Here is a 16,717-nt window from a genome sequence, read left to right on the forward strand (position 1 = left end):
TCTCTCTCTCTCTCTCTCTCTCTCTCTCTCTCTCTCTCTCTCTCTCTCAGACTTACAAAAGCATGCCTTTGAATATCTCTGTGGTATATGATGAAATTAAGTCAATAAAGTATCAACAAGAAGGGATGCATAGCATTGTATGTATGTATGTATGTATGTATGTATGTATAACTTCTTTTCTTACTGTGAAATTTTTGCAAAAAGATACACATAAAACTCCACTACTATACATACTCATTGCACATTTGTATGCATGAATACTATGTACATAATGAATACGCATAATACTAACAAGTGAAACAAAACTGAAATACACAAAAGCCCAGTGACTTAGCAGACTTTATAAGTGGATATATACCGTAATAAACAGAAAATACCAGCACTATGTAAATTGCCAACAAGAAACTACTGAATGTAATATAACTCGACATTAAAAAGACAACCAAAATTCTCATACTTCTTGGAATTGCTTCTCGGAATAAAATCTTCTGGGGAAACAAAATGTAAAACAAAATACAAAGAGAAGGACGAGTATAAAATGGGATTTTATCCAGATTACAATAAATAAAAATATGTAAAAATATATAAATGCATTTGGAACTGGTAATATAAAGGCAGGGTTTTTCAAAAATCAATCCCGGTAACAGAGTGACGTCTCGCTTTTTAAAAACAACAAACAACCAGCAACAACTATTATTACTACAACAACAACAACAACAAGAACAATGATAACTCCTCTCTTCCTCCACGGGCTCTCAAGCCTCACAGTGACCCACTGCCGTCCTCATCAGTCAATAACAACTCTATACAGAGGAATTCTGCTTCCAGTGAAACTTATTACGAAATAAGTAATGTGTCATTTAAAATTAATATAAATTACTAAGAGAATTCTGGATTGTCGTTTCCTTATTGAGAAACTCTGGAATACAAGAGCTTTCCAATTTTCCGTTAAAATTAAAATTAAGACTAAGAGAATTTTCTCACATTTACGCAAAAAAGGCTGTAATTCTTTACCTAATTAAGAGTGGATAAAATGGATCTCTCTCTCTCTCTCTCTCTCTCTCTCTCTGTGGAGTTCAGTTACTCAACCGGTTACTTAGTACTCGAGAAAAGAAAAAAATTGTACTCCACGTATAATGTTACTCTTATTTCAAGTTGGGTTTCTGCTGTCCGCTGTTGTTATGAAATAGCTCTAGGGACGTATATGAAGGTTGTATTTTCATCGTTTTTAATTTAAATATATAATCAGCATACAAATGTAAAATGAAAGGTTTATGTTGGGAATTAAAAATTAAGGGTTAGATAAATATAATAGAAAGTGAATGACACAAAAATATAAAAAGTTGAAAAATAAGTATAAAAATAGTAAGTACAGAATACAACAATATTAAAAAAGATGAAAATAAAAACCGTAATAAATACATTAAAAAATGGTTCATTAAAGTTTCATCATATATAATTAAATATAAAAATTTTTTTGCAAAAAACCAACAGAAGGCAACATGACATACTAAAAGCTTTAATGACACACTAAATTAAAAAAAAAAAAAACGCTTTTGCAATCAGTTCCTCGGCAGTTTTATATAAAAAGGACGACACTCAAACGCACCCGCCACAAAAACATCTTAGCTCGAACGCACCCACCTTCGTACTCTGGCCACCAGATGGCTAACCCTCCCTCACTCGCCGTCCAAACGCAGCAGACGACACACGGGGCGCCAATCGATAAAAAAATAAAAATAAAATAAAACTACTTCTTTCTCAAGACTCCAATCTTTCAAAAATGACTCCAGGAAACTGTGCTTAGCAGTGCATGAGTGTGACGAAGTGTGACGCAATGGAAGTAACAGAAGTAACAGCCGAACGTGTGACGGTGTGACCAACTGACTACGACTAATAGGACCTCGAGCGTAACGTAAATGGTTGCGTTCTCCACGACGAGAGAGCGAGCAGAGACGGTGCGATTGGCTTCTCTGGACTGAAGACTTTTGTCTCTGGTCTGGATTAGTAAAAGTGATTGTTTCACAGGTACCTGGTTTAGCGGTTTACCTTAGTATGAGGACTATACGGGAAAGAGCACTGACTGATGAATGTGTAGCAGATACATAGAACACAATACATACAGTATATAATAAATAAATATAAATAAATATGAAATATATATATACTTATATATATATATACACATATATATTCACATGCATTATATATATAAATAAATATATATATATATATATATATATATATATATATATATATATATATATATATATATATATATATATATATAAATATAAATATAAAGAGCCCATAGAAACACCAAATTGTGGAAAATAAAGGCTATATTTCAAAGACCAAACTGCCTCTCCTCAGGCAAATATGTGTAATATATATATATATATATATATATATATATATATATATATATATATATATATATATATATATATATATATATATATATATATTACTAAATCATTCAAACTGGATGGTATCTAATGGAGTTTTTATTCAAAAAGTTACAAGCTTTCTTGGACAAACAGTCCACATTATCAAGTATCCGTACGGATATTTGATAATGTGGACTGTTTGTCCAAGAAAGCTTGTATTTCCTTTGAATAAAACTCCACCATCCAACTGCCTTTTTAGTAATTCTACTAATGCAGGAACAATTGTGTATGTGATAAAGTTAATATATATATATATATATATATATATATATATATATATATATATATATATATATATATATATATATATATATATATATACATATACATATACACACACACACAAAATGTACGTACAGACAGACAGACAGACATATAGATAGATAGATAGATAGACACATAAAATAAATCTCAGAAAAAGTCCATAATATACAGAATGAAAATTCAAAACCACACTGCAGCCACCATCCCTCATACGAATTTCAGATAAAAATGTGAATTTTTCCACGAGATTCTCTGGATTTTCTGAACAATTACGGCAAAAGTGGACGAACAACCTTGAGACAACGTCCGCGCAACAGCTATAGCCGAACAACAATTGTGTGTGTGTGAGAGAGAGAGAGAGAGAGAGAGAGAGAGAGAGAGAGAGAGAGAGAGAGAGAGAGAGTTGGTTTGTTGATAACATATACAGTAATTCGATAACGTAAAACAACCAATATACACGAGAGAGAGAGAGAGAGAGAGAGAGAGAGAGAGAGAGAGAGAGAGAGAGAGAGAGAGATATGGGGGTTCATTGCTTTGCTGACAATATACAATTCGATGACTTCGATGACGTAAAACAACCATTATACATGAGAGAGAGAGAGAGAGAGAGAGAGAGAGAGAGAGAGAGAGAGAGGTGTTCACTGATTTGTTGATAATATACAATTCGATGACATAAAACAACCAATATACACGAACGAGAGAGAGAGAGAGAGAGAGAGAGAGAGAGAGAGAGAGAGAGAGAGAGAGAGAGAGAGAGAGAGATATAAAATGACTGGTAAATTTCCACAGATTTTCAGGTGGCCGGGAAGAAATCCGTCAATTTATCACCCCCGGCGTCGATGACCAAAATTGTTGCAACGCCAGGTTACATCAAACCGATCAATCAGTCAATGAAATTTACAAGCCAGAGTCTGGAGCCAAAACATTGCGTATTTAGTTACTGTCTCCGTTGCGTTAAAGTAAAATACAACGAGATGGTAATAGAACAATCAATGTATACATACAAACGAATGTTGTGTGTGTTATAATACAACAACAACAACAACAACAACAACGCATACAGGCACGTTTTCAAACAACAGACCTTCCAGAATTTACATCACAAAAGAATACTTCAAGAATACCGCAAAATGGCAGAATCTAAAACCACTTTTAAAGAGAATTTTGAGAGATTTTCAATGACATGGGAATTTTACGTCTTCATTGCGGTTCCAACCCGGCAAATTGAAACAAAAAAATTGAGAGAGAGAGAGAGAGAGAGAGAGAGAGAGAGAGAGAGAGAGAGAGAGAGAGAGAGAATGTTCAATGATCTGCTGATAACGTACAATTCGCAAACATAAAACCAATATACAGGAGAGAGAGAAGAGAGAGAGAGAGAGAGAGAGAGAGAGAGAGAGAGAGAGAGAGGTGACTTTGGGAAAAATTGATAACTCATGCTCTTCATTTCCAGAATATTCTATTACATCCTCCTGTGTATTTACAAGATTAAACGCATCGCCAAAACACTTTTTAATCCAATTAGTCCCCTATTTTGGATCAAAACTACAAATTAAAAAAAAAAGCAAAAAGAGAAAAAAAAATAAGGCAAGGTATATGGCACCACCGGCTCTTGCTCAAGAGCAAGCCATAACAATTCAAACGGTAATGAAACATAGCGGTTTACTGTGGTTGGTAATTTCTCATAATCACTGAATGGAAGGATGAAAGGCCATGGATATACATATTATATATATATATATATATATATATATATATATATATATATATATATATATATATATATATATATATATATATATATAGTATATAATATACTATATAAATAAATGATATATATCTATACCTATATATATATATGTGTATATATATATGATGCTATATATATATATATATATATATCATATCTAACAAAATATATGGGCCTTTATATATATATATATATTTCTCCCAAACAAGAAATTTACCTCTGCAATTTGGCCAATCGCGAATTATGATGCTATGTAGACAGTGCAAGGCCAGACATTAAAAGACCACTCTATAAGAACAAGCTTTTAACAAAAAATATCAAAATCTAACAAAATACTGATGGGCCTTCAGTCACCTAAATAATTTTATTACCTTTTCTAATTTTTTTTCCAAATTTCTCTCCCAAACAAGAAATTTACCTTTGGCAATTTGGCCAATCGCGTTTCCCTTGGTCTCAAATAAATTCTCCCAATCTCTACACTTGACAGTACTTTCCTGTCATATCTACTTCCCGTCGTTTTACTTATAATTCACGCGACAGGACAACCAGAAATGACAGCAAATTGCACCATTGCATAACTCGACAGGAGACGGAAGTTATCAAGGATTTTGGGAGCAGGCTCAGAAATGAATGAGCTTGTTTAATCCATAAGAACTGAATTGAATATAGAATTTAGACTAAAGAAAAAAAAAGCCAAGCACTGGGACCTGTGAGGTCACTCAGCGCTGAAACGGAAATTGACAGTAAAAGGTTTGAAAGGTGTAACAGGAGGAAAACCTCGCAGTTTCACTATGAACCAACTGTTAGGAGACGGTAAAGAGTAAGATGTAAAAAAGAAAATATGAAAGGAGGTACAGTAAAAGGAACGAAAGGGGTTGCAGCTAGGGGCCTGAGGAAGGAACGCTGCAAAGAACCTTAAGTGATGCCTACAGTGCACCGCATGAGGTGCACTGACGACACTAACTCCCACCCCCACAAGGTTTAATCCATAATGAAACAATTTTCTCCACATTAGAAGCGTTGAGAAGTTAGACGAAAATGCGTCTTTATATAACTAGTTTCAAAACTACACAATATAATTATCATAACAGTATTTATGTATGTATGTATGCATGCAAACTCAATTTCTATGGCTTCAAAAACCAATTAACATCATTCCTGAAACCCAGAACCTCAGGAAAAAGTCCCTTGCCTTGATAATCCCATAAACCAGCAAAATACCTAATATATTATAATCAAAGGTTAGGAACTCGAGAGACAAACCCATTCCACAAGGCCTTCAACGCCATCTACATCCAGAATACGGAATCATTTCTGCAGCCCTTCTCTGTTTCTGCAGCACAAACATGAATGATGAAATGTATACTTCACGGTACTCTTAAACTCGCTTTGGGGATTGTAATTATACGTTAATGACATGGCCAACAATTTAGATATTCAAATTAGAGTAGATGACGCGAAAGCCTTTCTCAAAACCGCAGAATCTAAGTGAATCTTCTAAGTGATAATTAAGAAACTTAACAGCCTGTGTCAGTTTCCCCCTTCGCTATGCAAGTTAATATTTGCATTGGGTTTCTTTTCTATTGAATTGAATTGAATATAGAATTCAGGACAAAGGCTAAGCACTGGGACCTATGAGATCACTCAGTGCTGACACGGAAACTGACAGTAAAAGGTTTGAAAGGTGTAACAGGAGGAAAACCTCAAAGCAGTTGCGCTACGAATCAGTTGTTAGGAGCGGGTGGAAAGTAAGATGGAAGAAAGAGAATATGAAAGGATGTACAGTAAAAGGAACGAAAGGGGTTGCAGCGAGGGGCCAAAGGAATGCTGCAAAGAACCTTCAGTAATGCCTACAGTGCACCGCACAAGGTGCACTGGCGGCACTGAATCCCTACGGGGAGGGTTTCTTGGACAATGAAAGGGAGCAGTTTTAGCAAGATAAGTAACCTGTCTGGTGCAAGCGGTAGTGGGTCACAGGAGGCCTAAATTTTATTGAAATGTATAAAAAAACAAATGAAGACTATGTCCTTGGTTTAAAACCAGTCATAGGTATATGCTACGAAACAATGTTGAAATGGAGAGAGAGAGAGAGAGAGAGAGAGAGAGAGAGAGAGAGAGAGAGAGAGAGAGAGAGAGAGAGAGAGAGAGAGAGAGAGAGATATGTTCTAAACCTGACGTGAGAGAGAGAACCGATGATGGCAGTCCAAGTAACCTTCAACGATAAAGGTTTTCCCTCTGTCACACACACACACACACACGTCACTCCGCGATTACCTTGACAAAGGGAAGGGGAAACTATAGCAGCACAGTCTCTCTCTCTCTCTCTCTCTCTCTCTCTCTCTCTAAGAACTCAAATGCGCTTGCTTATGTAACTGTATAATTATTAGCTGTACATACTCTCTTCTCAGAACTCAAATCCACTCGTTTATATAACTGTATAATGATCACCTATACAAACTCTCTCTCTCTCTCTCTCTCTCTCTCTCTCTCTCTCTCATGATGGAAGTCTACACTAAGTACTTTTTGTACCAAGTCAGGTTCTAGGCAATCTGATAAATTTATATATACATTATATATATATACACACACATATATATATATATATATATATATATATATATATATATATATATATATATATATACATAAAATACATAAACCCCTTTATTCCATATAAATCACTGACCACCCCTGTGCAGCAAACTTCCCAAACATTTGCCGTTTCATATAACAAACCCAAAACCTGTTTGGTCAGTAACCAAATTAAACAAGATATGGATGACTTACATGGAATCACGCTCCTGAAACAGAATCCCGAGGTCCACATCAGCCCTCCCACAACCTTCTACACCTTACCACCTTGCCTTAAGGTAAAGGTAAGGGTAAGGGTGGCTTAATATGAACCAACCAAACATAATGAAATGCTGTGGCCATGCGAACCATTACCTTGAAACAAAGGCTTGAAAGGTCCCCTTACTTTCGAGAGCAGCTGCAGAAACTGTGCCTCAAGTAAGGAAAACTATTCAGAGAGAGAGAGAGAGAGAGAGAGAGAGAGAGAGAGAGAGAGAGAGAGAGAGAGAGAGAGAGAGATCAGTACTTGAAACAGCACACTTAAAATAACAAGCAATAATGGGTGGAGAAAGTTTCTGTATCGGTGACTTGAAGGATGAAGTGATTAGAAAAATACGTAAATAAATAGATATCTGCATATTATCTAGTTGAAACTATAAACACGACAATGACATGGGTAATGAGGAGAAAGCTACTGTACGTGACGTGAAAGAATGAAGGGTTAAAATAAATATATTCCTCGACAATATCAACACAAAAATGTTAAGAAAATTATTGAAAGTTAGTAAGCATCTGACTGAATAGAAGGATTGCTTATGGAAAACGTAATTTTACACTGATATCTCAAACGACATTTTTAGGATGAATGAGCCTAAAAGAAGACATGCCTTGGATTGCCACTGTAGTAGAAGTGTCTAGGGAACTGTTTCTGGATCACATTTCCTTCAAAGTCCCTAAGTAATTGTTTCTGGGTCACAGTTCCTTCAAAGTCCCTAAGGAATTGTTTCTGGAATCAACAGTTCCTCTAAAGTGCCTAAGAAACTGTTTCTGGAATCAACAGTTCATCTAAAGTGCTAAAAAAGGTATGTTGCTGGAGCCACTAGTCGCTCTGAAGTACCCAAGGTGCTGTTTCTGGAATCACCCATTCCTCCAAAGTGCCCAAAGAACTGATCCTGGAATTACCAGTTCCTCAAGTCGACTGGCGGCGACAGCTGGAAATGAACCTGTAGGAAAGTGCCCAAGGAACCGTTTCTGGAATCAACATTCCTCCAAAGTGCCCAGGGAACGATTTCTGGAATCACCAGTTCCTCCGTCCGACTAAAGATGAGAGCTGAGAATACTACTATGGCCAAGTGGCCAAGGAACTGTTTTTGGAATCATCTGTTCTTCAAGTAACGATGAACTGGAATCACCAGTTCCTCCAGTAACAAGAAACTTTGTCTGCAATCATCAGTTCCTCAAGTAACTAAAAACTGTTTCTGGAATCACAGGTTCCTCAAGCAGACTGAAGACAAGAGCAGGAAATGCCACTGTGGAAAAGTACCCAAGGAACTGTTGCTGGAATCACCAGCTCCTGGAGCCGGCTGAAGATGAGAGCTGGAACGGATTGGCAGTTGAAAGACACGACAAATCTCTCTATCATTTCCAGAAACCTAGACAATCAAAATCATCACACCAATCTCACACCCCGTTGGGCAAAGTGGTGGAGTTCCTCAGGAGCTATTTCTGGATCCGCCAGAGTTTCCAATCGAGGAGACCAAGTGAACAGAACGGGAACGAGGCGTATCAGACTACAGGGAGGTTATCCGATAGGCTTGGCAGAACAAGTCCATTAGGCCTTTGCTGTGAATGACTGGCTTTGACACAAAAGAAATTGTAAGGTTTCGTATTGTCTTTTTTTTTAAGAAACTGTTGCTATGTGGCCGAAGGTTATTTTTTTGCCACTCAAGATATTGGAAGGTTTTCATTGTCTTTTTTGAAGAAATAGTTGCTACGTGGTCGAAGGTTATTTTTTACTACAACAGAACTTGAAAGGATTTCATTACTTTTTTTTTTTTTTAGAAATAGCTGTTATGTGGCAGGTTATTTCTTAGAATAGTTACATACAAAACTAAATACAGACTTGGGGGAAAACCTCACATAATATAAACAATATACCATTAATACTTTTCTTCTTTTCTTGTAGTGGTTGTTATTGGTTAAAGATTCTTTTATAAGAAACAAGTTAAACAGACCACAATTTTATATTACATAAAAATGGGCTTGAATCAAAGATTTATGAACGGTAAAAACTTCATGTAAATTAATCAATCTCAGTAACTGTCAGGTAAGAATAATTAATAAATAAATACTACGTAGAAATACTAATCAATAACAACAAATAGAAAAAAAATAAGTCAAATATATAAGACAAGTAATAGAGTATAGTGTATCAAGTCCATAGTGTAACAGTATAACCACATAAAAGAAATTGATCAATTAACAAACAAAATAAAATAACATCCAAGTTTTAACAGGCGTCAATTGCACTACATAAAATTTCAACAGCTCAGAGCATAAGTATTCCGAACGCTGCAGTGTCGTAATGAATCATACATTATTGCTAAATTAAATCCTCTGTGGTGCTGAAATTTCACAAGGCGAAGGCTACAATACTGTATTAGTCATCAAAATACTGTATTTTAGACAAAACAGTGTATTAATCATAACAATAGCGTATTATTAGTTTTCTGTAAAAGAAAACTATTGAGGTGGCGTTGTCTGTCCGTCCGCACATTTTCTGTCCGCCCTCACATCTTATAAGCTACTGAGTCTAGATGGCTGCAAAATGGTATGTTGATCATCCAGCCTCCAATCATCAAACTTACCAAATTGCAGCCCTATAGCCTCAGTAGTTCTTATTTTATTTAAGTTACATTTAGACATAATCGTAGTTCTGGCACCGCTATAGGTACCAACAACACAGGCCACCACCGGACCGTGGCTGAGTTTCATGGGCAGCAGCGAAGAGTCTTATGGGCCGTGGCTGAAATTTTATACTGCATTATACGCTGTACATGAAACTCGATTGCGCCGAAGTTTCGGCGCACTGTTTACTTGTTTTATAATCATGAACACTATATTAATCCACATACCATACCGATCACTGTATTTTATACAGTACTGTATATAATCACCGAATACAATCCTGCACAAAATCACAACACAAACTGTATTATAATTACAACACGCACAAACGATCACAAACAGCGAGAACTGCGTATACACGGAGCACAACCACATCGACGTCACAAACACGCACAAACTTTTCAAGCCCTTCCGTCCACCTCACGTCGCCGCGACAGACTGCCTTCGAGAGCCAACTGGCTCCACCTCCACCTCCACATCCTCCCCATCGTCTCCCTCCTCCTCCTCCTCCTCCTCCTCAACTTCTTCATTCCTTCTCTTCCTAACCCTCTTCCTCTTGTTTTCTCCTACCTTTAATCCTCCTCCTCCTCCACCCCGTCTCCTACTCCTCCTCCTCCTCCTCCATCTTCTTCCTTCTCCTCCTCAATCTCTTTGTTCCTTCTCTTCCTAACACTCTTCCTCTTGTTTTCTCTTCTACCTTTACTACTACTACTTCTTCTTCTTCTTCTTCTTCTTCTTCTTCTTCTTCTTCTTCTTTCTACGCCCGTTAAACGCTGACAAAAAGATCTATAGTATAAGCCACCTAACTGCCCAAAAGATACTGAAGCATTCCAATGTTAATCCAGAGGCCGTTGGGACGGGCAATCCATTAGCCTTAACAATCCCATACCTGATAGAAAAAAACGTGGACACTTAACTAAGGAAAGAGACAGTCACGCCTCTTCAAAGAAGGGAGATTATAGGAACCAACGACAAATGTCTGTGCTATTGTCTGCACAGGACTTTAAAACAACGGTACAAAATACATTAAACTTTTACGGTTGGAAATGTATCAAATGGCTGTCAATTATGAATAAAAATAATAATGAAATATAAAATAATGACTTAAAACTAGTAAGATAAAAAAAGATTAAAAATGTTTCCCTTGACATTCTGGCAAATATTTCTTTCACATATAGCTCAACATATGCGACGCTTTAAAAGATATAACAACAATAATATGAAGCCTTTAACTTTCGTAAAGTCTACGGTCTATCCAATTCACGTTTTGATCACACACACAAAAATAATGTACAGTACTATTATTTTAATCATTTCAAAGCTTTTTTAATACACACTTCACGAGCTGGCGAGAATGCTAGGTTAAACTAACAATAAGGGCTTTAAAATTGCAAAGAGCGTTCTAATACTTTGTCTTAAATCAATAATGGAGTATTCTTACTATGGCATCTGCCATTGTCACAACGATCACTATTTAAATAAAAAAAAAAAAAAAACGAAACCACTACTTTCCATTCACGAAACAAGGCAGCGTAAAAGTGAGGAGCAATTAATCAATCAACCATCCCAGACTTTCACTCTCGCTAAGACAAACACGTTTTAAGAAACAAATTATTTTTAAGTTAACTTCATATTACGAAATATAATGTGCCTGAAATAACTTGAAATTTTAAAAAATATGAATATCACGTTTCCTAAATTCATTTTATTCCAGTGAAAAAACAGGATTTTGGCTTAACCCCAAACTTCCACTTTGGAAAAAGTAAATTAAATAATTGCGCCACAGGGAGTTATAGTTTTGATACAAGGAAAATATACTTTTGCAATGAATTGAGAATTTATTTTACCAATCACTGACCTTCGGCTTTGAGGAACTCTTACTCCTGCAAAACACTACAATACAAACAAAGCTTTGAAACAAAGGCATCAGGGACTTCAATGGCGCTTCAAGTAGCTATCACACGTTTCACCGTATTTCTGACAAACTTTAGAGAGAGAGAGAGAGAGAGATCACATGTTTCACCATATTTCTGACAAATTTCGGAGAGAGAGAGAGAGAGAGAGAGAGAGAGAGAGAGAGAGAGAGAGAGAGAGAGAGAGAGAGAGAGAGAGAGCTGACCACTCATTCACTGTTAAGGTCGACAAATGCATACTAGATTTCTCTTAAAAAAAAAAAAAAGACTTACTGAAAAAAATAATCTTACACATTTCCAAACTACAGTAAACTGAATTGAATTTTATATAGAATTTAGGCCAAAGGCCAAGCACTGGGACCTATAAGGTCATTCAGCGCGGAAACTGAAACTGACAGTAAAAGCAAACTTTACTGAAAATCAATAATTTCGTAAATGAGATTTTCAAATATAATACCCATTTACAACCCTGACTCACGTAATTCCCTTCATGCAGAGATTTTTAAAGGGAAATGTTTTTTTGTGGGACAGGGACAAATTCATCAAGAGCACTTATGCATGCAAGCAAATCTTTATACACCCATACACACATTACCACTTTTCTGCATGCAAACATGTACGTAATAATTCATTCGATATACAGTGACTCTACAAAACATACATTATAAACACATATATATACACACACACACACATATATATATATATATATATATATATATATATATATATATATATATATATATATATATATATATATATGTGTGTGTGTGTATATATATATACATAAACATACACATACACATATACATATAAACATACATTACAAACACACACATCATGATTAAGTTATGTTTTACATTTGTAAGCTATGCAGTGGTTATATAATAACACATGCAAAATGGAATGCCTTACATCACAAACACACATACACACAAACACACACACACACAAACATACATACACAACCACAAAGGCCTTGTATACAAACCGCAGGCCTGGCATGCCAACAGAGAAACTGCCGCGTTTCCCGGAAATTCATTCAGTTTCGACAATAAAAACAACAAGTGGAGCGAATATTGGAAAATTCGAATTACTTTACACGAGAGAGAGAGAGAGAGAGAGAGAGAGAGAGAGAGAGAGAGAGAGAGAGAGAGAGAGAGAGAGAGAATCCTTCAGCTTGTAGTCATTATCATCATAATACTCACGACAATCATAATGAAAATGAATCTGTTAAGCCAGCTGAGAGAGAGAGAGAGAGAGAGAGAGAGAGAGAGAGAGAGAGAGAGAGAGAGAGAGAGAGAGAGAGAGAGTCATATCCTTTACCTCGTAGTCATCATCATCATCATCATCATAATACTCACAATAATATCAATAATGAAATGAACTTATAAATAAGCTGAGAGAGAGAGAGAGAGAGAGAGAGAGAGAGAGAGAGAGAGAGAGAGAGAGAGAGAGAGAGAGAGAGAGAGAGAGAGAGAGAGAGTGGAGGGGTTGGGCCTTTACGAAAACCAGCAGGGCGTAAACTTTAAAATTTTCTTATAAAATTCTTTTTCAAATATTAAAAAAAAAATAATAATAAGAAGACCTGAATGTCACACTTGACTCACTGCGAAAGAAGACAGACCACATAATATCTGAATCATCATCAGATTCCGTTACAGCGATTGTTTTTTTATAATTTATTTAGAATTTTTGTATTTTTTTGCTTTTTTTTTTTATACCCAACCTCTGGAGTCCATCATAATGAATCGTTTTACGTTAACAGACATCAGACAAAAAGTCCGCTAAAGTAATTAATTTTTTTTTTTTACAGACCCGTCTATTTTAATGGGAAATTTTGTCCCTAACAGTCACAGTGTCATTCTGGTCCGTCATAGCTATCCTGTTTTGCGTTTGTTTGTCTCTCTCTCTCTCTCTCTCTCTCTCTCTCTCTCTCTCTCTCTCTCTCTCTCTCTCTCTAACGTGTGAGTATCCTTGTTCTGTGAAGGTTCTTCATAAGAATGTGTTAACTCCAGCAATAACTTAATCTTTTCTTAATTCATCAATCACGTTTATATTATAAATATCCTCTAATATATATATATATATATATATATATATATATATATATATATATATATATATATATATATATATCTGGAATGATTAAAAATCAGAGATATGTCTGCAATAATTTCTGAAAATATAATTTACACACACACACACAAATTTAAACGCAGACATATCACTAGCAATCAAGGCATACTTCTTTAAAACTGTATTTGAAAAATACTTAATAACTAAACATCAGTGCCATATAAACACAACACTTACAGAAATCAAAAACGCCTTATAAAAACAACCGCATACCTTAAAAACAAATTCTACACGGTCACAACATAACACAACAGTCAATTCAAATCATAAAAATATCTATTTCCCGTAAAAAATAATTCTGCTTCGACAAAGCAAAAAGAGAAATGGCAAAAGTGACCTTTTTGGGCATAAGAACAATGTCGGGGCTTTCCCGGATATCATTTTTTGAGGTTGAAAATATCTGACGAAGTTGTATTTCTGTTTTTGCCATTGTTAATGGGTGTCCTTCACATTAAATGCTTTCGCAACACATAAAATTATTTCATCATGTCCTTGGATACGAAGCTGACGATGTAATAAGATATGTCTAACATCGATACTTCATGAAAATAGCGATGTAAATTGATCGAAATTATACCAAAAGCAAGATAGTTGATGAGATAATGACAGAACTCAATTTGCAATTGCGCTGATAGGTTTTGCAATTGCAACTGGATGCATGTATATATGTATGTAATGAATATGTAATATATATTCATATATATATATATATACATATATATACATATATATACATATATATATATATATATATATATATATATATATATATATATATATATATATATATATATATATATATATAATATTGTGTGAGAGAGAAAGAGAGAGAGAGAGACAAGTCAGTCTTCCTGCCAGATGATTTCCAGTCAACAAACATATTTCTTTATTTCATTAAAACTATCATTAAATCTACTAATCTTTACTGACAGCCCATTCCTTCAAAGGGTAACGGTGACGTCATCACCATTCATACTCTTATAAACTGTTGTGACCATTGTTGTTGTTCTTCTTGATGATGATGTTTCCCACGACAGTCAACCTGAATATGCGACATATCAATGAGCGCACCGTTACTCCCTATAAAGCAAAACACGACCTTAATTACCACGGCTATAAAGCTGAATGTCCCTTCCCCTACCGTAAAAGTTAATTCTCCAACTGATAACTTCAATATGACCTTTATTAATTCATACGATAAGAATCATAATCCCTTAGTTTAACGTCTTTGTTCATAAGATGTCGAAGGCTTGCTATATTCGTCCTTAAGGAGCCATGTAATAAGGATTATATTCGCATGTGTTCTTCGTGTAGTCACCATACCGAAACGCAGCATATTATCTACTGTTTCTTCTGCAGTAAGAACTCCCAGTTCATCTCTCTCTCTCTCTCTCTCTCTCTCTCTCTCTCTCTCTCTCTCTCTCTCTCTCTCTCTCTCTCTCTGAAATTTAATCTTTTACTACGCCATATCCTGAGCTACGTAAAGCACATCTGTACACGTACGTAAAACGTAAAACTGATATCTAATGGTTACATGAAAAGTAGATTTAAAATACCTATTTAAATATATAAATATATATATATATATATATATATATATATATATATATATATATATATATATATATATATATATATATATATATATATATATATATATATATATATATATATATACATTTATATATATACATATTTACATATAAATATATATACTGTTATACAGTATATACTCGTATATATATGCGAGGGTGAGTTAAAAAATTCTGCTACACTCCCCATATTTCACAAGTCCTTGAATTCACTCGAGCACAAATCTGTTTAAACAAGTAGCCAACATTAGACAGTACCTATGTTCAAGTCCACTCATTATCAGTACACCAGCTGTTGTGTGTTGTTAAGGCGTCTTGAAAAGAAAGGCTCTTTTAGCAGCGCGGAAAAGGACAACTTTGAAACGAGAGCTAAAATCAAATTCTTAACAAACCTCGACTGGAAATCTTCTCAGACCATTGATGCTTTGCAACATGTTTATGGGGATGCTGCCCCCTCACAAAAGAACAGTTTGTAGATGGACCAAGCGTTTCAAGGAAGGTAGAGAGAACCTCAAATTCTCAAATAACGGACAATCACTTACACATAAATTCACGTACACTCTCAATATCTGCTGACATATCTGATAAAAATAACTCACGAAGACACAAAAAAGAAACCCTCCATTATCCAAATACTGCAACGTAAGAAAAGAGCAGAAGATAAAAAAATACATAAAAAAGATAATTTGAAAGAATTATGGCAAAAGAGATGACCGACTTCCCTACAATCAGGGAGATAAACATGTTTATGCACCGTGAGATTAGTGTGACACACTTTCCCTCTTCTACTGATAGAACACGCTGGCAATAGCGTGTTAGATATATATATATATATATATATATATATATATATATATATATATATATATATATATATATATATATATAATATATATATGTATATAAATTTATAAACATATATATAAAATATATATATATATATATAATATAAAAAGTAAAGGACGACAAGTCGAAAGGCCTAGCAGCACTCCATTGTTTCTCTTTCCTTCGTGGATTTTGTCTTTATTTATATATTCATCACGTTCCATATTTTCGTGATTTAGTTATACACACACACACACATACATTATATATATATATATATATATATATATATATATATATATATATATA

The 16,717-nt window shown here is 34.9% G+C and overlaps 1 protein-coding gene across 7 annotated transcripts in view; it reads right to left on the reverse strand.

Annotated features, from left to right (window-relative positions):
- Positions 1 to 16,717, reverse strand: part of peo (pendolino) — a 161,101-nt gene that overhangs the window by 95,348 nt on the left and 49,036 nt on the right. The window contains exon 1 of one of the 7 annotated variants that reach the window (XM_067128011.1): positions 10,313 to 10,379. The exons of the other annotated variants lie outside the window; for them this stretch is intronic. The gene's annotated coding sequence lies outside the window, so the exon portion shown is untranslated. Of the gene's footprint in view, positions 1 to 10,312; positions 10,380 to 16,717 lie in introns of those variants that run through there. 7 annotated transcript variants of the gene reach the window in all.

Source organism: Macrobrachium rosenbergii, chromosome 26, assembly GCF_040412425.1.
Source record: "Macrobrachium rosenbergii isolate ZJJX-2024 chromosome 26, ASM4041242v1, whole genome shotgun sequence".
NCBI classification, from domain to species: Eukaryota; Metazoa; Arthropoda; class Malacostraca; order Decapoda; family Palaemonidae; genus Macrobrachium; species Macrobrachium rosenbergii.